This window comes from Heterodontus francisci, chromosome 24 (assembly GCF_036365525.1).
Source record: "Heterodontus francisci isolate sHetFra1 chromosome 24, sHetFra1.hap1, whole genome shotgun sequence".
Classification (NCBI taxonomy): domain Eukaryota; kingdom Metazoa; phylum Chordata; class Chondrichthyes; order Heterodontiformes; family Heterodontidae; genus Heterodontus; species Heterodontus francisci.
The window spans coordinates 23,198,222-23,220,599 of NC_090394.1; positions in this window are offsets into that span (position 1 = coordinate 23,198,222).

Sequence of the window (22,378 nt, forward strand, 5' to 3'; positions counted from 1 at the left end):
TTTATTTTTTAGTGTTATGTTACTAATTACAAAATAAAGAAATGTTTCTTTTTTAATTATAATATGGAAACACTAATTTAGAATAATTGTAGCTTTATTCAAAACTTAACAATTATAGATAGCTAATGCTCAGTATTAGGAACAGCTATTCCTTAACTGGCGAGTCGAAGAGACTTAGTAGTTGGCAGGAAAAAAGACAGAGGCGCAAGGGGAGAGCCAACTGTGCAACAGCCCCAACAAACAAATTTCTCTGCAGCACCTGTGGAAGAGCCTGTCACTCCAGAATTGGCCTTTATAGCCACTCCAGGCGCTGCTTCACAAACCACTGACCACCTCCAGGCGCATATCCATTGTCTCTCGAGATAAGGAGGCCCAAAAGAAAAGAAGAATTCCTTAACTGTAAATGTGTCTGGCTAATCTGGGAGAACAATAGGTTTCTGTTTAACTGGGAGTACTGAAATGGCTAAGGCTTTTCCTAAACTTGTAATACAATCATCAGTGCTAGTGCAAGCAAAGCTCAGCCTGATTGGTTAAACTCTTTTCAAGAAGCTGGTAAGGATACCAAAAGGGAAAGAAAGAAATTGCATTCATACAGCACCTTTCATGACCTCAGGATGTCCCGAAGTAGAACAAAGAACAAAGAAAATTACAGCACAGGAACAGGCCCTTCGGCCCTCCAAGCCTGCGCCGATCCAGATCCTCTATCTAAACATGACGCCTATTTTCTAAGGGTCTGTATCTCTTTACTTCCTGCCCATTCATGTATCTGTCTAGATACATCTTAAAAGACGCTATCGTGCCCGCGTCTACCACCTCCGCTGGCAACGCGTTCCAGGCACCCACCACCCTCTGCGTAAAGAACTTTCCACGCATATCCCCCCTAAACTTTTCCCCTCTCACTTTGAACTCGTGACCCCTAGTAATTGAATCCCCCACTCTGGGAAAAAGCTTCTTGCTATCCACCCTGTCTATACCTCTCATGATTTTGTACACCTCAATCAGGTCCCCCCTCAACCTCCGTCTTTCTAATGAAATAATCCTAATCTACTCAACCTCTCTTCATAGCTAGCGCCCTCCATACCAGGCAACATCCAGGTGAACCTCCTCTGCACCTTCTCCAAAGCATCTACATCCTTTTGGTAATGTGGCGACCAGAACTGCACGCAGTATTCCAAATGTGGCCGAACCAAAGTCCTATACAACTGTAACATGACCTGCCAACTCTTGTACTCAATACCCCGTCCGATGAAGGAAAGTATGCCGTATGCCTTCTTGACCACTCTATTGACCTGCGTTGCCACCTTCAGGGAACAATGGACCTGAACACCCAAATCTCTCTGTACATCAACTTTCCCCAGGACTTTTCCATTTACTGTATAGTTCACTCTTGAATTGGATCTTCCAAAATGCATCACCTCGCATTTGCCCTGATTGAACTCCATCTGCCATTTCTCTGCCCAACTCTCCAGTCTATCTATATTCTGCTGTATTCTCTGACAGTCCCCTTCACTATCTGCTACTCCACCAATCTTAGTGTCGTCTGCAGACTTGCTAATCAGACCACCTATACTTTCCTCCAAATCATTTATGTATATCACAAACAACAGTGGTCCCAGCACGGATCCCTGTGGAACACCACTGGTCACACGTCTCCATTTTGAGAAACTCCCTTCCACTGCTACTCTCTGTCTCCTGCTGGCCAGCCAGTTCTTTATCCATCTAGTACACCTTGGACCCCATGCGCTTTCACTTTCTCCATCAGCCTACCATGGGGAACCTTATCAAACGCCTTACTGAAGTCCATGGAAATGACATCTACAGCCCTTCCCTCATCAATCAACTTTGTCACTTCCTCAGAGAATTCTATTAAGTTGGTAAGACATGACCTTCCCTGCACAAAACCATGTTGCCTATCACTGATGAGCCCATTTTCTTCCAAATGGAAATAGATCCTATCCCTCAGTAACTTCTCCAGCAGCTTCTCTACCACTGACGTCAGGCTCACCGGTCTATAATTACCTGGATTATCCCTGCTACCCTTCTTAAACAAGGGGACAATATTAGCAATTCTCCAGTCCTCCGGGACCTCACCCGTGTTTAAGGATGCTGCAAAGTTATCTGTTAAGGCCCCCGCTATTTCCTCTCTTGCTTCCCACAGTAACCTGGGATAGATCCCATCCGGACCTGGGGACTTGTCCACCTTAATGCCTTTTAGAATACCCAACACTTCTTCCCTCCTTATGCCGACTTGACCGAGAGTAATCAAACATCTGTTCCTAACCTCAACATCCTTCATGTCCCTCTCCTCGGTGAATACCGATGCAAAGTACTCGTTTAGAATCTCACCCATTTTCTCTGACTCCACGCATAACTTTCCTCCTTTGTCCTTGAGTGGGCCAATCCTTTCTCTAGTTACCCTCTTGCTCCTTATATATGAATAAAAGGCTTTGGGATTTTCCTTAACCCTGTTTGTTAAAGATATTTCATGACCCCTTTTAGCCCTCTTAATTCCTCGTTTCAGATTGGTCCTACATTCCCGATATTCTTTCAAAGCTTCGTCTTTCTTCAGCCACCTAGACCTTATGTATGCTTCCTTTTTCCTCTTAGCTAGTCTCACAATTTCACCTGTCATCCATGGTTCCCTAATCTTGCCATTTCTATCCCTCATTTTCACAGGAACATGTCTCTCCTGCACGCTAATCAACCTCTCTTTAAAAGCCTCCCACATATCACATGTGGATTTACCTTCAAACAGCTGCTCCCAATCTACATTCCCCAGCTCCTGCCGAATTTTGGTATATTTGGCAATTTAGCACTCTTCCTTTCGGACCACTCTCATCTTTGTCCATGAGTATTTTAAAGCTTACGGAATTGTGATCACTATTTCCAAAGTAGTCCCCTACTGAAACTTCAACCACCTGGCCGGGCTCATTTCCCAACACCAGGTCCAGTATGGCCCCTTCCCGAGTTGGACTATTTACATACTGCTCTTGAAAACCCTCCTGGGTGCTCCTGACAAATTCTGCTCCATCTAGACCTCTAACACTAAGTGAATCCCAGTCAATGTTGGGAAAATTAAAATCTCCTATCACCACCACCCTGTTGCTCCTACATCTTTCCATAGTCTGTTTATATATTTGTACCTCTATCTTATGCTCGCTGTTGGGAGGCCTGTAGTACAGCCCCAACATTGTTACCGCACCCTTCCTATTTCTGAGTTCTGCCCATATTGCCTCACTGCTCGAGTCCTCCATAGTGCCCTCCTTCAGCACAGCTGTGATATCCTCTTTGACCAGTAATGCAACTCCTCCACCCCTTTTACCTCCCTCTCTATCCCGCCTGAAGCATCGATATCCTGGGATATTTAGTACTGTCTAATCAATGAAAAACAGTACAACTACAACAATATAGTGCCTTTAATGTAATAAAACGTCCCAAGGCACTTCACAGGAGCGTTATAAAACAAAATATGACACCGAGCCATGTAAGGAGATATTATGTCAGATGACCAAAAGCTTGGTCAAAGAGGTAGGTTTTAAGGAGTGTCTTAAAGGAGGAGAGAGAGGTGGAGCGTGTAGGGCGGGAATTCCAGCGCATAGGACCTATTACTTTTGAAATGTAGTCACTGCTGTAATGTAGGGAAATGGAGCAGCCAATTTGCACACAGCAATGTGATATTGACCAGATAATCTGTTTTAATGATAGCTGAGGAATAAATATTAACCAAGACACCAATAAAAACTCCCCTGCTCTTCTTTGAATAGTGGCATAAGGTATTTTACATTGACCTGAGAGGGCAAGTGTCTGAAAAACAGCACCTCCAACAGTCCATCTACCTGAGTCCTCCCTCAGTATTGCACTGAAGTGTCAGCCTGTATTATGTGCTCAAGTCTCTGGAATGAGGATTAAACCCACAACCTTCTGACTCAAAGGTGAGAGTGCAACCACAGAGACAAGGTAAGCTGACACAATATTTGAAGACATTACACAACCTCCCACTTAATTGCATGTCTCTAAGTCACATTACTTCCCACTTAATTGCATATATTCTTACATTCTAAATCAACAGCTGTATGTGAGTTAAAATCCCAGGTATCAATGTCCAATACAGATACAGTTCCAGGTAACTAGATAGGAGGTTGAACAGACTCAACAGCCAATGACCTGAAATAGGCTAGTTTTATGATCCTGTAGTTTTTTTTCGGGGAAGAATGCGGTGTGCCTTTAAGGCTGGAAAAGGAGCTGTATTGCTTTAAGAACTAGCAAGCCTCAGGAGTTAGAGAAATTGCATTTTGGTTGCCATTGGATACAACCATACGGAGAGGGAACCAACCGGCTTCAAAGAATGCTGTCGGCGAGACATTGGTCGTCTCAATTTCTCTGCCCCCCTTCACTCACTCTAACCTGTCCCCCTCTGAATTTGAGGCACTCCGTTCTCTCAGGTCTAACCCCGACATTGTCATTAAACCTGCAGACAAGGGTGGTGCTGTTGTTGTCCGGCGTACCGACCTCTACCTTGCAGAGGCTCAGCGCCATCTCTCAGACACTTCTTCCTACCTCCCTCTGGACCATGACCCCACCACCGAACATCAAGCTACTGTCCACAGGACTGTCACTGACCTCATCTCTGGAGATCTTCCCTCTACAGCTTCCAACCTCATAGTCCGGCAACCCCGGACAGCTCGCTTCTACCTCCTTCCCAAAATCCACAAACGGGACTGTTCCGGCAGACCCATTGTGTCAGCCTGCTCCTGCCCCACTGAACTTATTTCTTCCTATCTTGACTCTATCTTTTCTCCGCTGGTCCAGTCTCTTCCCAACTACATTCGTGACTCTTCTGACGCCCTACGTCATTTTGACAATTTCCAGTTTCCTGGCCCCAACCGCCTCCTCTTCACTATGGACGTCCAATCGCTCTACACCTCCATCCCCCACCAGGACGGTTAGAGGGCTCTCCGCTTCTTCCTTGAACAAAGGCCCAACCAGTCCCCATCCACCACCACCCTCCTCCGCCTGGCTGAACTTGTTCTCACATTGAACAACTTCTCCTTCAACTCTACTCACTTCCTTCAAGTAAAAGGTGTTGCTATGGGTACCCGCATGGGTCCTAGTTATGCCTGTCTTTTTGTGGGATGTGCCGAACATTCTTTGTTCCAGTCCTACTTAGGCCCCCTCCCCCAACTCTTTTTCCGGTACATTGATGACTGTATCGGTGCCGTTTCCTGCTGCCGCCCTGAACTGGAAAACTTTATCAACTTTGCTTCTAATTTCCACCCTTCTCTCACCTTTACATGGCCCATCTCCGACACTTCCCTTCCCTTCCTTGACTTCTCTGTCTCCATCTCTGGGGATAGGCTGTCTACTAATATCCATTATAAACCCACCGACTCCCACAGCTACCTCGACTACACTTCTTCACACCCTACCTCCTGTAAGGACTCCATTCCATTCTCCCAGTTTCTCCGTCTCCAATGCATTTTCTCTGATGATGCTACCTTCCATGACAGCGCTTCTGATATGTCTCCCTTTTTCCTCAACTGAGGATTCCCCCCCACTGTAGTTGACAGGGCCCTCAACCTTGTCCGGCCCATTTCCCGCACCTCTACCCTCACCCCTTCCCCTCCCTCCCAGAACCGTGACAGGGTTCCCCTTGTCCTCACTTTCCACTCCATCAGCCTCCATATCCAAAGGATCATCCTCTGGCATTTCCGCCACCTCCAGTGTGATGCCACTACCAAACGCATCTTCCCCTCCCTTCCCGTCAGCATTCCAAAGGGAATGTTTCCTCCATGACACCCTGGTCCACTCCTCCATTACCCCCACCACCTCACCTTCGCACGGCACCTTCCCCTGCAATCGCAGGAGGTGTATTACCTGCTCATTTACCTCCTCTCTCCTAATTATCCCAGGCCCCAAACACTCCTTTCAGGTGAAGCAGTGTACTTGTACTTCTTTCAATGTAGTATACTGTATTCGCTGCTCACAATGTGGTCTCCTCTACACTGGGGAGACCAAACTCAGACTGGGTGACCGCTTTGTGGAACACCTCCGCTCAGTTCGCAAGCAGGACCCCGAGCTTCCGGTTGCTTGCCATTTCAACACTCCCCCTTGCTCTCATGCTCATATCTCTGTCCTGGGATTGCTGCAGTGTTCCAGTGAACATCAACGCAAGCTTGAGGAACAGCATCTCATTTTCCGATTAGGCCGGACTGAACATGGAGTTCACTAATTTCAGCGCATGACGGGCCCCCCATTTTACTTTTATTTTTAGTTATTTTTTACTTTTTACTTTTTAAAAAAAATTTTTGTGTTTATTTTATTTTATTTCATCTTAGTTTGTTCAGTTTGCTTACCCACGGTTTTTTTCATGTTTGTACTTGTGGCTGTTCAATTTTCAGTCCGTTAACACCCTTTCTGTACTAATGCTTTGTCTTTCAACACACCATTAACATATCTTTGCTCCATGACCTTCTGGTCAGCTATTTTGTGACCTCGTCCTATCAACACCTTCTCCTTTGTTATTTCTTGCCCCACCCCCACTTTACTTGCTTATAACCTTTTACATTTCTAATATTTGCCAGTTCTGAAGAAGGGTCACTGACCTGAAATGTTAACTCTGCTTCTCTCTCCACAGATGCTGCCAGACCTGCTGAGTATTTCCTGCATTTCTTGTTTTTATTTCAAAGAATGCATCCTGGTTACCAGGCAACAGCCATTCAGAGACCAAGGACCAGATATCCAATGTTGCAATTATCTTTTGAACTCCTTTTTAGTTGAGACAAACTGTTCTGAGAAACAGACAGACAGCTGTGTGTTAGCACCTGAAAGGAGCGCTCTCCACCCATTTAAACTGGAGGAAGAGAATTTAGTCTGTTTATTTATTATTCTCTCTCAAAATTCTAAAAAATCAAACCAAAACAGAGATCTCTGATAATTTAAACTGAAGAGAGGGAAGTTAGACTGTGACAATCATTTATCCCTCAAAAATTCTAAAGCCAAATTGACTCATTAAAAAAAGTGTTTGCAAGTTGTTAATTGTTGAAATTCATCGCTGGAGAAGGAGCAACTATTTCAACTTCTGAATTAGACTATGGACTGTTCTACTGTTATAGAACCTTTTTTTACCCATCAGCCGGCTGTAAGGACGTCAAGCAACCTTGGACTGTTCCACATCCAGCAGGAGTGTAGATCTGCAAGGACCCTAATTTTTTCTATTTTTAAATGTTGTTTATATCTTAGTAGTGTTTAAGAATTTAGTTTTCCTAATTAAACAATTAATTTGTTGATTTAAAGACACTTGATATGGTTAGTCTCATTTGGGGGTTAATAGATGGTACTATTTGGCTGGGTCTTTCTTTAATTTGTAAAGTTTAAAATGATATGTTAGGCAATCTGTGGAGGGATGGGATTGAACTAACAGTGAGCTTCTCCCACCATAGTCAGAATCGTATATTTTGATTGGGGGCTTTGACTGGAGTGGTCAGGCTTAACACTAGACATCACTAGGATATAGTTCTGATGAAAGGTCACTGACCTGAAACGTGCACTCTGTTTCTTTCTCCACAGATACTGCCAGACCTGCTGAATATTTCCAGCACTTTCCATTTTACCAGGATGTGGAGCATCATTATATCCTGTAAAGCAACAGAGAGCTCATGTTCTACAAAGGATACAAAAGGATTTCCGCTGTTCCTCTGTTTGCACTAACAGCTTTGATGGAGAATGCATTTCTTGACATGATCTGATTATTCAGGGACCACGAAAGTTAACAGGGCACCAAATTACATTTCATTTTTATTTTTTCACATAAAAGATATAGTGGCTGTTTTTAATCTCCTTGAACCCCTGTAATTAGAGCAGGTTTCAGTTTTTTGTTAAGTCCTGCGACTGAATCTATAAAGTCAGGATGTCCTGTAATAACACAACTGAAGTGCATTATCCTGGTTCCATGTGTCACTTGGAGGGATTTCAAATATCAATATTTGCTATTCAAGAGACTCATGAGACTCATGAGAGCTAGTCAGAGTGTATTAGACTGTGGACTCTGGATACTCATGGGCTCTCTGGGACGTCAGAGGTTTTGCACTAATGGACACCCCGGGATATACTGGGGGCATTTAAGAGAACACATTTTAAAAAGCTATTCACATGTTAACCAGATGTGAAAAGTAGCTTTTATTTTCATGCGAGGCAGTGCGCATTTAAATATAACTTGAATTGTTTTAAAGTACTGGAATATTCTACTCCTTGTTTGATGCAAATTGAGTGATAACTTGGCTAAGCATAAGATATGGCCTTGGTGACAAGTAATGGTGGGTAATATTTCCATGTGGCAAACTCTGCGTTTTCACCCTTTAATTTCACAAAGCATAATAGTCAATGTAAGAAGTTTCCATAATTATGCTTTAAAAAATGGCCTGCAGTTAGATGATCAATTTTGGCCCTCCAAACTTGGGTTGCCTGAGAATATTTTGAACAATGTAACATCACAGCAAAGTACTAGTGGAAGTAATTCAAGAATTAAGAATATCAAATAACATTAAATTACACTGGGTTAAGGATATATTTCCTTACAATGTAACAGTAGTGTCAGCCGTGGCTTAGTTGGTAACACTCTCGTCTCTGGGTTCCAAGGCCAGAATTTGATGCCCCCCCCCACCCACATCGAGCAGGCTGGTGGCAGGTGTGGTGTAAAATTGAGTGGGAGGCGGGGGCGCCATCTTGACCCCCTCCCGCTGCAATATTACGCAGGGCGGCTGTGGCGAGAAACGGCCCACCCGCCCCAGGCCAAACAAGGCCCTTAAGTGGCCAGTTAATTGACACTTAAGGGCCTCGTCCCACCGCCGCGGGTATTTTACCCTCGGCGGCCAGATGGCAAAGGCCCCAAGAACCCCACCTGGTAAAACCAGGTGACCTTCTTGCAGGCTGGGTGGGCCCTCCTGATCGAGCACCCTGTGCCCCACGGAAGGCAGCCCCCAAAGCCCCAACCGCCTCCCTTGCCTTGCCAGGTCCCGGCCGAGGCCCTAAAAACTTACCTGCGTTCCAGGGCAGTCCTTCCTGTTGCCTTCAATGGCTGGGTGTAGACCCAGCAGGGGCTACTGTTTCCAATGGTGCTGCTGGGACTAAGAGCTGCCGGCCCGCTGATAGGCCAGCAGTTCCATTAGGCGGGACTTCCTGCCTCAAGGAATGGAAGTTCCGCCCAAGATCAAATAAGGGCCTGGGGAGCAAAAAATCCCAGACTGGCTCCCTAGGTCCAGTGGAGGTGGGCTCGACACCACCTTTCTGGCTGGTGGGCGGAGCCTCCTGCCCAATGTAAAATTCCGTCCCAAGTCTCATTCCAGGGCTTGAGCACAAAAATCTACGCTAACATTCCAGTGCAGTACTGAGAGAGTGCTCCACTGCCAGAGGTGGCATTGTTCAGATGAGACGTTAAACCAAGGACCCATCTGCCTACTCAGGTGGATGTAAAAGATGCCATGGCATTATTTTGAAGAAGAGCACAGGAGTTATCCCCAGTGTCCTGGCCAATATTTATCCCTCAATCAACATTCCAAAAACAGATTATCTGGTCATTATCACATTTGTTTTGTTAGGCCCCCCCACCTGCCAAGAATGAGGCACATCAATTTTGTCATGAACATTGATTTTTAACTATTGTTGGAGCGAGGAAATGACTTGTTAAACAAATCAGCCATGGTGGGGAAAAAAACATTTACATACTAACAGATATCAAAGGTGAGGAAGCGCATTCCAGGGCCTGCTAAGGAGGATACAGTCCATAAGGGCCAGGACTGGTTAGACCAGCTAGTCACATGACTATCTGGCTTTTCCAGGGTTTTCTGTTGAACTGGCCACAAAGAGTTTGAAGGCAGAAAGGCTGTTTGCTCCTGGACTGAGAAGATCTCTCCTGTCTGCTCCCATCTCTTTCTCACAAGCCTCTGAATCCACTGAAGATACATGAACCCCAAGAGAGAAAAGTCTCCAATAGCGAACAAGGTTTAAGAAGAATACTGGGCCCCAACGAAAAGCAACATCTACCTATAATCAAGGACTCTACAGTGAGCTCGAAGAACCGTAACAAAAACTCTTCAGATATTGCCTCAAACATTTCCATTTTATTTTTCTTCTGTCTCTATTTGCATGTGTGTATCGCGTATGCATGCTAGCGTAGGCACGTCGTGTATCCGTAGGTATTAACCAAATTAGAGTTTAAGTTTAATAAATTTCAACTTTTCTTCTTTAAACTTGAGAAAGCCTGTTTGTGCTGGTTTATCTGCCTTATAATTGGAAAGCATTGAACAAGGATTCACCAACGGAGAGCTAAAAACAGTGTGTTTAAAATTAAATCCTGTTACAGTAAGACTAGGTGAAGGCTGAAAGGGACCCCTAGACACCTTTCTCACCTGGTCGTATCACATTGCTGTTGTGGGAATTTGCTGTGTGCATACTGGCTGCCACAGTTCCTGTATTACAACACCGTCTACACTTTAAAAATACTTCATTGGATGTAAAACATTTTGAGATGTCCAGTGGCTGTGAAAAGCACTATATAAATGCAACTCTGTCTTTCTTTCAGTATTAGTATGCTAAATAATTCTCGAGACTTAATGTAGTCTGTATCATAGTCAAATAGCAATTAGTGATTAATCCAATTGTAAATCCCCAGTGACCATTGTACATTTTATTTTTAGTCATATGATTGCTCTGAATACTGACCGTCTATTGGAAATTTGGGTGTGCGATAGATATCTCTACAGGTTCAGTTATGACAGTTGCTCATGTAAGTGATCTGAACATCTGGCAGTTATGGAAGTTGACTGACACTGCCCTGTATCTACCTGTATAATAGTACAAACCAGACCCATAATAAAAGAATCCCCTTGTGATTGCAGCAGGAAATTCATGCCTTTTGCATATTCACTCTTTCAGTCTCTCCAAAGCTGGCCCAGGTACACAGTTGGTGAGATGTAGCTTAATATAAATTGTTAAGCTGCATTATTTCATAGCAGGTGAACATACAGAGCAGTAGTTATGGTCATATTCACTTGGTCCTATTACTTTGCATAATACTAAAATAATGAAAATGCTACACTTCCCCACACAATGAATAGTCTTGCTTGACTTAAACAAACTAATTTTGAACTGCCCCGAACATGGTAATCTTCTCAAAGCAATTTTCAGGATCCTACTGCTTTTCAACTTTTTGCTTCAAAAATCCATAAGGTATGCAATGTCCTGTTTCAAAAAATCTCCCAATCTTTGCGTCCTGTCCTACCATGGATTTCTCACTGTTCATTGCCAGATCAAATCAAATAAAATGGCGAGGTGTTTAATGATTGCTATTCAAAGTCCATGAGGAAACAAGATCAAAGCATTTTAACTATCATCTCAGACCCATTTTTTACTTGCATGAATATGCTGTGCTTTAATACATAACATTTAAAGTAATTTCTTTTCCAAATATTTTCTATGGAAAATTGGTCAAAAAGCTCCCATCAAAAAGGCATTTTATAAATGCAAACCTTTCTTTCTTCCTTTCCATTGGAATCCTGGACTGAATAACCCATTTTTAAATCATATTTCACCTGCTGCAACTGGATCCTTATTTAACTGCTCAGCTCACTTTCTGCCTGTTCTTAGCAGCATCAGTACACACATTTCTGGGGTAAACCAGCTGGTTGGTTGAATGCTCTGGTCTGCTGGTTAGAACTCCTTAAATAAGCCACTTTACAATCTAAAAATCCAGGATTAATTTAAACTTACAGGGGGCTAAATTCAATAGCCCCTGGAAATGGGTGCAGGGATCACTATGCATCATTAACTCCCACTTGTTGATTGCAATGCAAGCAGCACACTAACTTCTTGCTGCCTGCTCATTTCAATGTTTTCAGCATCCAGTCAGAGCTAACCATACTGTTGATTGACTGGATGCATCAGCAGGGGCCAATATTATGAGGGGCGAGCACCACTTAAAGCAGAGGTGCATTGTGGCTGGAGCAGGTGCTGGCAGTCATGCAGGCAGTGAGACTGACCTGGGAAACATTGAGAATGGCACAAGGTGGGCGACAGGGGGCTCCAAGGTTTTTGGATGCTGCATTGGAGGCCTTGGTGGAGGAAGTGGAAAGGAAGAGAGATGAACATAACAGGAAATGGGAGCAGGAGTAGACTATACGGCCCCTTGAGCCTACTCTATCATTCAATACATTCATGGCTGATTTCTGCATCAACTTCATTTTCCCATAACCCTTGATTCCCAGAGACATCAAAAATGTATCTATTCCAGCCTTGAAATGGAGCATCCACAATCCTCAGGGCTAGAGAATTCCAAAGATTCGCAACCCTCTGAGTAATGAAATTTCTACTCAATCCTAAATGCTTGACCCCTTATCCTGAGACTGTGCCTCCATGTTCTTGATTCCCCAGTCAGGGGGGAACAACCTCTCAATGTATACCCTGTCAACCCCTGTCTTGTTTCAACAGGAGGCCGTCTAGACACATGCTCAGAAGGCAGTGGTAACAGATAGCCATGGAGATCAATGCCAGGAGAAAAGCCCCATGGACATGGGTGTAGAGCTGCAAGAAGTTCAATGACCTCACAAGGTCAGTGAATGCATCTCCAAATGTCAAATCCCACCAACAGCACCATTAGCCTCAGAGACTACTCAATCACCAGACCCCCCATCATTCACCCACCAACAACCTCTATCAATCAGGACTCGTACCTGACATTCATATGCTGCTCTGCACCCTCACAAATTTAGCCTGCTGGAAGCTTCACACCCACATATCATAGCTTGCACACACTGCCAGCTATTCAACCATGACAGCACATTCACTGACACACTTCCCTCTCTTGCAAGGACAAGCTGGCACACAATTGGAGGCAGGGGGAGCTAACCAGATGGGAACAGGGGCACCTACATGTCCTAACCTCCATTATTCAGACACCTTTTGCTGAGGCCATGGCCAGTGATGGGGCTGAAATCATCAAGGATGAGAGAGTATCCTCATACCTAATCCTCCTTCTCACATCCGCGTCCACCTCATCCCACACTCTCTTCTGATTTACAAGCTGAAAATGATGTAAGCACACACCTCTACACCACAGCCTTACCCTTGTGTCTTTCTCTTTTCAAATACCCAAGAAGTGCAATCTGGCCAGGCAGTGGGGGGAACAGCAAGAAGACAGTGATAATGAAAATGCACCTATGCTCACACATGAGTTGGACATTGAAGGAGTGGAATCTTTCTTGATTCCAGTATAAGGCAGCGTTGACACGTGACACCTGCAAAACGATGTACGTGCAGTCAATGGCACTCTGCCCCACGGGGCAGCTTGCAATCCTAGAGAAGCTGCATGCTCACTCCTCCTGCTTTCTCTAGCAAGAGGGAACAAAATGAAGTTACCTCTCTTTCAGAATTAATTTGAGATTCTCAGTGACCTCCCTTATGCAACAATGGACAACAAATTGCAGGATCTTGCTAATCTCTCCAGCTCTAGCCACGAAGGAGCCAGACGCATAAAAGTTCACGGCCACAGTCATCTTCACAGCCATTGGTAATGCTGTCCTCACCCTACTCTGAGGTTGTTGCTGTGGCTGCAACAGATGGCAGATTTCAGTGAGGGCGTCCTTAATGAAGAGCAGACATTGTTGCTGTTTGAGGGTCAGGTCGGACAGTCGCTCCCTGGACACGTTGCTAAGAGCCCTTCTACCTCCCTCTTCCAGCAGCTTTTCTTGCTCTGTGTGCCCTCCCTGTACCTTCTCCCAGTTATGCTCTATTCCAAGGGGAAGGCCTACCAGTGCATCCATGTCTGGGAGCAACTGGTTTGTGGAGAAGCCTTAAAGTCAGCAAAAACTCCTTCAGCACCTGCCACCCCACTCCCTGTAGACTTTGGCAATTTTAGATAACTATAGAAAGCACCAAACATTTGTAGAATCATAGCAATAGCTAGAAGAAATCAACTGGCAACTAACTTGTAAGTAGTTGATGGTCCCTTTAAATCGTGCACTTTGGAGGAGTCCTTCCTGCTGCTAACTGTTTTCAGCTGTGTGAGATCAAAACAGGACTTTAGTCAGAGGGTTGAGCTTAAAAATGGCAGCATTGGTGTCCAATTTGTTTTGCACACGTGACATTGTGGTCTGTCTGCTCTACATACTTTCAGCAGCCATTCACTGCACTCATGCAAATATCCCCATGAAAATGATGTCAGCAGGATTCATCCCATAAGTGTGTGTGCACTGCAACCTGGATTGTCAGCCTCGATTTTGTGCTGTAATCTCTGGAGTGGGACTATGAACGCACAACCTTCTGGTTCAGAAGCAAGAGTGCTACCGACTGAACCATGGTGTAATAAACATACAAATTGTTTCTTTCACTATCAACAGTAGCAACAAGACAAGTTGATGAAACATTCATAATTTACTAAAACCTCAATATATTCAACATACTCCGTGAATACTGTGACTGTAATTTGGTTAACTCAAGGAAGATGTTGATTGGATTATTCTGATGGCAATGTCTGCCCTATAGAGGGCACTATTTTCACTTTAACTCAGAAAGAGATGCAGTGGTTTTTGTCAAGGTTCATCCCAAGCAGCTCTGTAACACAGGAGTCTGTGCTCTACGGGCTGTTCCCAGGGACGCACACCGAGACAAACATCAACTGCTGCTGGAGGACTATCAATTCGGTGAAAGACGCCCTTTGGTCTGCCCGAAACTTGCTGGACTTCCAGCGCAAAGAGTTGTCCACCACCGAATGTTGCAGACTGGCACATTCCAGGGTCCAGGACTACGTGCTGAGGGACGCACTAAAGCTTGGGGCAGCCGCAGCAAAGGCTCAATGGGGAAAGACCACAGTGTAAGGTTCCCCCACCAAGCTGGACTGAGGGGCTGGATCCATGGGAAACCCCTCGAACTGTATCGTTAATATTCTGAATTGTTGTAAATGTAAAACTGTAATTGACATGACAATTGTGAAACGGAAGGGTTGGGAAGAAACTCATAACAGTATTGAAGGAAACTGATCTCCCTTGCAATGTTTGTATTTTTTGGTGCTGTTTGGAAACTGTTTGGCAATGTAATTTTTACAGATTTTTATGAATAAAGTATATTTTGGAAATAAAAAAAAACTCAACAGTGAGTTTTCAATACAATAACTTCATTTGCATCACAACAGTTTTTAACGTCAACTTGTTTCCTACGCATCATGTAGATTTTGAGAATTTGCAGGTTAGTAAGTGAAGCATGCAGAAATAAGTAGTTACATGTAGATTTAACACATGGCAACATATTTTCAATAACATCTTTAAGAAGTACTGCCAGAAAAATTGGATAATCCTAAAATGTCAGATATTAAAATATTGAATATTGTTAATCAACTGGTGATGTCTTTGAGATAGCCTGTTGTTTCTGTTGTGTAATTATCATTTTTATTCATTTATTTAAAAAAGCATTTACATTTTGAAACTGTCTCCAACCTGCCACATATTTGATTTATTTTATGATGCCCGAACCAGGCTGCTAGAAGCCCAGGGGAAACTGACATTTGTTCCCACATGTCCTGCAGCAGTTATTCCTCCTGGTGAGCTTTGTACTGAGTCTCTTTGACAGCAAAAGCCCATATTCTGTTCACTTGCCCTTCTAATTAAATGCGGAAATTAAACAAGGGCGGTAATGGGGGCAAAAGGGAATGTGGAAGATTTGGGGATCAAAATGTCAAGAGAGAAGCTTTCTAGCATACAACAAGGCTCTGTAAATGAACAAGAAGGCCTCTAGACTTGAGGTTTGCTTCATTGTAAAAGCCACCTTGTGCAGAATAAGAGTAGGGATGCTGCCTCATTAATATAAAAGAGAATTGCGGGAAGGCAAAGCTTCACAACTCCAGCTGACTGGTGCCCTCCTTTGAATAAGGTCCAGTGGTACATGGTGTTAATGAGAATGAAGGCTGTTTCACATTGATTCCCCACTGATTTATGCTCAGTGATGTAGTACATGGTGCTGTACAGTAATCACCGTAGGCTTCCTGTCCACTCCCATCAATTCATTGCCTAATGGCAGCTGCTTTAATACATTTGAGGAGTGATTTCCCCTTTGCAATTTGCAAAGTAGCTATTCCTTTTCCATTATTAAACATTTGCCAGGGTGAAAACGTGTGCATTTTTATCAACTAAAACCAAAGTTGTAACAGTTCTCAAATAATTAATGGCTAAAAATGTCATTATTTGTTTGCTTTGTTTAGAAGATTAGTTGCCTTATTCCTTTTGAGAAGGGGGTAAAATTTACACAAATTCAACTTGCGGTGCATGGCATAAAGCCACAAAGATATGAAAACTTGCACCAAAAAATGCAGATAATTTTCCAAAAATTATCTGGCTGGTACATGAAAATTGCTAGAAAATATTTTGTAAAGCAACAGTAAATTTTTCCTAGAGATCATTTATTTTGTGACTCTCCACTTCGCAGCATTTGGGAATGATAAGCCAGGTCAGACAGTTGGGAGAAGTGGAGAGTCCTACAGGCGGATTGTGGGCAATTTGGCTGCATTCAAACTAAAGAATCATATGGACTAACCAGGGACAGTATTTCCATACTAGCACTATAAAAAAGTATGTTCCCAGGGATATTATGCAATGACAACAGGTGAGCAAACACGTCCCCTTCACTCACATGTGCAATGTGGGTCGTTGCCTGTTTCCACAAGGCAGTTATTGCTTTTCATCCATCTGGAGGGAGTTAACAGAGAGCTTATCTCAGCACAGATCTGGACATCAGTCTGAAGGAAATGTTGGAGATTGGCTGATCTCCTAAACTGAAATAGCTCACTTCTTTAAAAACATTTTCCCTCTGTTTCTGAATGGTGAAACAAAAATAAATTGTCTAGATTGTTTAGCAGCTTAACATTTTGTCATTTTTGTAATGCATTTGCATTACCAATGCACACCCACTGACCTTAATATAACATCTCAGGTGGACAAATATTAGCTTGAAAAGTACAAATAGTTACCCAAAGCACGCCCACAGTCAGCAATCCACACATTATATCCGTAATCATTCATAGACTATCGCTACTAATTAATCTTCTGATCTATACCCCTTTCACTGTGAGCACATTGTCAATAGGAATGATTACATTTTGCATCAGAAAAGGATTTGCATTGAACTTTTCATTGTCAAAAAAGAATTAACGCCTTCACTTATTTTCAAAGCTTGGCTTTCCTAGCATAGGTAATAATTCAGGAGCAAATTCCAATCTTCCTGTGCATTTGTGCACAAAAGCCCAATTCTAAGTTTTGTTTTACTGACTTCCTCTCCTTTTGTTTTCTCCTCTTCTCTCATGTAGACACTGATGTGCTGGGGTATGACTGAACAGGTGCGGACCGCACTACAGTATATCATCTGACTGCCCATTATTCACAGGTGAGCCTCAACAGTGTGTGTCCTGTCCTCAGTTGTGAAAAAGAACAAGCATTTATCTAGTGCCTTATCATGTCCTCAAAACTTTACGAGCAATGAATTGCAGTTGCTGTTGTTATGTGGACAAATGTTACAGCAAAGTTGCACACAGCAAGGTCCCAAAAATGGTAAATGAATGGTAAGTGAATGAATGATCAAATTATCTGTTTTAGTGGTGTTGATTGAGAGAGGATTGTTAACTAGGACCTCACCCATCCTCAGATAGTGCTGTGAAAGCTTTTACCTCCACCTGAGAAAGCAGACTGAACCTGCGGACTCAAAATCTCACCTCTGACAATGCCTCGGTATGGCACTGAAGTAAAACCTTCCATTAGGTGTTCAAGTAGTGATTGTACCCAGTACCTTCCTACTTAGAGGCAAGAGTGCTGCCAATTGAGCCCAAGTCATGTTGTGTACTATATTTAACCAGAATCTGGAAAAATCCCAGGTACGTGGGATACTGACTTAAAAATAGAAATATTCAACATTTATTCTGGTATGTATGGGTGTAGCATTCCATCACCATTTTTGGCACAGCTCACAGGATCCTAGGAATGTACTTAGCTGAAAATATTATGGCTCTAATTGCATTACTTTTGGATGGTCAGACTTTTCCAATTTTGGTGACGGGGCAGTAACTAGGTTTGTGCTCTCTTGGTAATAGATCGAAAGTAGGCTGCCACAATTCAGCTCACTGTGCCTTAGCCTTTGCTTCAGAGAAATACCCTCTGCTGTACCAAGCAAACATTATCATTTTCAACACTTCCCACAGCCTTTCTTCGGGGCGTTAGCTGTGGCTCAGTGGTAGTTTTCTTACCTTTGAGTCAGAAGGTCATGGGTACAAGAACCACTCCAAAGACTTGAGTATATAATCTAGGTGCAGCTTTGGAGGTGCTATTTTTCAGATGGGGCATTAAAACAAGACCACAGCTTCCCTCTTAAGTGGACTTTAAAGATCCCAAGGCACTATGTGAAGAAGAACAGGGGAGTTCTCATGGTGTCCAAGCCAACGTTTAACCCTCAACTAATGTCTGGTACATAATATATGAATTCCAATGCTTGCAGAATGAGAATTGGCTTCAGCATTTCCTACATCACAATAGCCATGTCACTTCAAAATTACTTCATTGGTTTTCATGCACTTTGGGACATCCTGAGGTTGTGTTACAATCATCTAGTTGCACGGTTTATATTAATATTTTTAGAAGTCACTTTTAGTTTTGGGGAAATTAAATTTGTAAATGTAAGATCATTGAAAATCTGGAATTCAGAAATTGTCAGACCACCCAAGGTATATACACTGCAAAGGACTTTCCATGTGTACTTACAGGGTTAGAGTTAGAGGGGTGAAGCCATAAAACAGCAGGTGGACCTGTTTAGTTGGGGAATTGAAGTCAGTAAGTCTGAAGAGAATTGTCCTGTCTTCGTTAGCAATCTGAATTATTCATGTAGGTTCCAGATCAAAGGTTTTGCTTTGAAGCTAGAAGTTAAATTAATTTAAATTTCTATTTGGGACATCCCAGATGTACCACATTGCTATGGAAATAGATTATGCAAGGAGATGCCTTTTCGACTGGTGTTTAATCTCTGTGATTGCTCACCAAAGGTTCAGTTGGTGTTTGGAAGCAGCTGGACCCAGTAGCAAGGAGCTAGCAGGAGCTAAGGGTGCTTTCTGATTTGAAGTCACTACACAAGAGTTCCAGTGAGGCCTATGCTTGATCTGGGAAGTCCACAATGATGACGTGTTGTAGAAGAGTTGAGTGGTCCCCCCTGCCGGAACCCAAGAGATCTCATACCTCAAAGGATAGCTGTAGCACAAAGGAAAGTCAATGTGAATTCCTGAGAGCTGTGGTATGTCTTGGATTGGTCGCAGGAGAAATGAAGGAATCCTCAAGATCCTGTAAAGTATAGGGGGACTCCTGGGTGGAAGTAAAAGTCAAATTGGAATGTTCTATTGAGATTTAGGGTATAAAGTATAAGTGATTACAAATTATAGTGTTAAGTTAATAGTGCTTGCTTTGTTTAACTCTTGTACAGTAAAGGTTTTGTAAAAACATGAAATATTATGGCATGATTCCTTCAGTTAATAACCAGGGAGTTCAAATTTCTCTTTAAAAAACTTACTGGTCTCTAACAGGAATCATAACAGATGTGAAAGGTGCTATATTAATGCAAATCTTCCTTTCTCTGACCTTGCAGTTCTTTTCCATACTTTAAGAAAGCATTTTTAAAAGCGAATTGAATAAGCAATTTAAAAAGGAATGGAGGTAATTTATATATATATATATATATATATATATATATATATATATAATGCATTTTTGTTGCAATTGTAAAATATGATTCTATTCTGTTCATTATTTTTTGATCCACAACTATCCTAATGTACAGAAGAAAACCTAATGTTGGTTGAGTACAAGGACATAAGAGCTGATTGTAGAGATTAAGGGGGTAATTTTATTCCCCAAAAAACAGGTGCATTGGGGTCAGGTGCAAAACAGAGAGATTTTAAAATTTCAAACCCAACCCCAATCTGCTCACTTCCGGATTTAATGGAGACTGGACAAAGTTGGTGGGGGGTGGGGGGTGGGTGCAGTACAGGCAGTCATAATTTCAAGCTACAATTGTTTTTTGTGACTCTTGTGGCAAAAGTTGACTATATGTCAAAATGCTTCTTAACGGGGTGGGGGGTGGCGAAGGAGCATTAAAGGGGAAGTCTCTCACCCTCCAGTTTTGGATGTTTATAGAAGTGTTAAGGGTTATTAGTTATCATTCTATAGCTATTCAGGACATAGAATGCTGAAGAACAAATGAAGCCACAAGGTGTTCAAGACAGACACTCATATCTGGCACAGGTTAAAGTTCATATAGTGATAGGCAAATAACTTTGCTTATCATCCCATGGGTTGTAGTGACCCCATTCTTGCCCGATCATGACCACAGTCCGACACCTCCTGCACTTTAATGAAAAGTGAAAGTTCAATCTTTGACATATGATTTGGAATTTACAGATCATGCACAGGAACACTTGGAACGGGAATAAAATAAGAAAATGTTGACTCGAGTTGTTCATTGCAGATTTCAGCTCCTCTTGTTGTAAAGTAACAAGGTAAATAGTGACAATAAACTGTGCCAGAAATGGATTCTCATTTCATTGCATGATAAAGAAGGACATTATCATTTTAGATATTATTATTGTCCTATGAAATTTAACCTGAACAGAATATGAGTCGCTATCTGGCACCATGCCCGTATGCCCATCCACTCCCAGTGTTTTGAGTTCCAATTTCCATTATGCCATGAAAGGAAGGCAAAAGTGAAGACCTGACAGATCCTAACAGGGAGGGAGGGGACTATCAGAAAAACAGTTACCTTTGGGTGGCTCTTGTGCATGTCCTAGCGACCAGTCACAAGAGCGTTGGCATGGGAAGAGGTTACCTAGGTGCCTGGCACACAAAGACCTAAAGCAGTAAAGGAGGAAACATAAACAAATGCAGGTTTTTTGCATTAAATAAACAAAGGCTGGTCTTTAATGATAAATGGCTGCCTTAGTCACAGGAGTTACAGAACATATGAGTACTGCACAGGTTAGATAAGGTTAAAGGAAAATAAGGATAGTGGGGTTACAAGAAAACTGCTGCCAGATACCCCTTGGGAAACCTGCAGGAAACATTCCAAATAAATTTCTGATTTAACAGCAATGTTATGTTTTTCTGGAATGTACCAGGTTTCACAACTTTGCATTCAAATATTAATTGTTTCTCTAAAGCGTACCCCTCCCCAACATCCCTTGCCCAGCGTAACAGCATCCCTCCATATAACCTGATTAGGGATGTTCAGCAGGTTTAGTGCTGGACTAAGGTCCAGGTAGTTATGGATTCAAATACTGGCAGATTTTTATCTATTCATGGTGGAGAAAATGTGCGTTTGAATGTGGGGAGAAGCCAAGATACCAGACTGAACACTGCTTGCCATACAGTTGCACATCCATACGTTACTCCAAGTCTGGCCTCTTGCTCATCCCCAATTTTCATCGCTCCACCATTATTGGAATTCCCTGCCTAAATCTCTCTACTACTCTACCTCACGCTACTCATTTTAGAACTCTAAAAACCTACCTCTTTGACCAATATTTTGATTACCTGTCCTAATATCTCCTTATATGGCTCAGGGCTGAATTTATAGGCACCAATGGGGGTGGGCATGTAAATTTGCGCCACTGGCTGGGGTGCATGTTCCCCAGCTCCATCCCGCCCCAGGCTGCTTTCTCAGAGGTGGGATGGGCAGGTGACAGGTTTACTCACCCGCAAGCAGTGGGTAGCCAATTGACCTGGTTAAAGGCCTATTAAAGCCTATTGTTGGAGGCTGATTGGAATTCTCCGTCCGGCCTTCAGGTCCCCGGAGGCGTTGGGAAACAGTGCGGCTGCCTGGAGGCGGTCTCCCGGCAACAGACAGGGGTGTGGGGGGTTGGGGGGGGTGGGCGCGGGCGGGGGTTATCAGCACTCCAGGCAGGCTTGGGGTCCTTCCTGCCTGCCTGGCTTCAGCAGCAACCACAGGACACCCTGCATACTGGTGGCCCAGTTCCTGAGGGTATTTTTTAACTTAAAGTTAAAAAAATTAGGGAGAGGGCACTGCCATCTCTCTCTCTTACCTGAGAAAGCAACCTGTTGCTTCTTCAGTGCTGGAGGGCCTCCTATTGGCCCTGCAGCTTTAAAACCACCCACTGTCCTTAATTGGATGGCGAACCTGCTCCCTGGCCATTAATTGGCCAATTTGGGGAAAATGGCAGCCAGGTGACTCTTTCAGATCCCGATTTGACCATGATAGTGAGATTCTGAAGCCTACAGGGAAAATCCTACTTGCGGTGTCAAATTTTGTTTGATAACGTTCCTGTGAAGTGCCTTGGGACATTTTACTCTGTTAA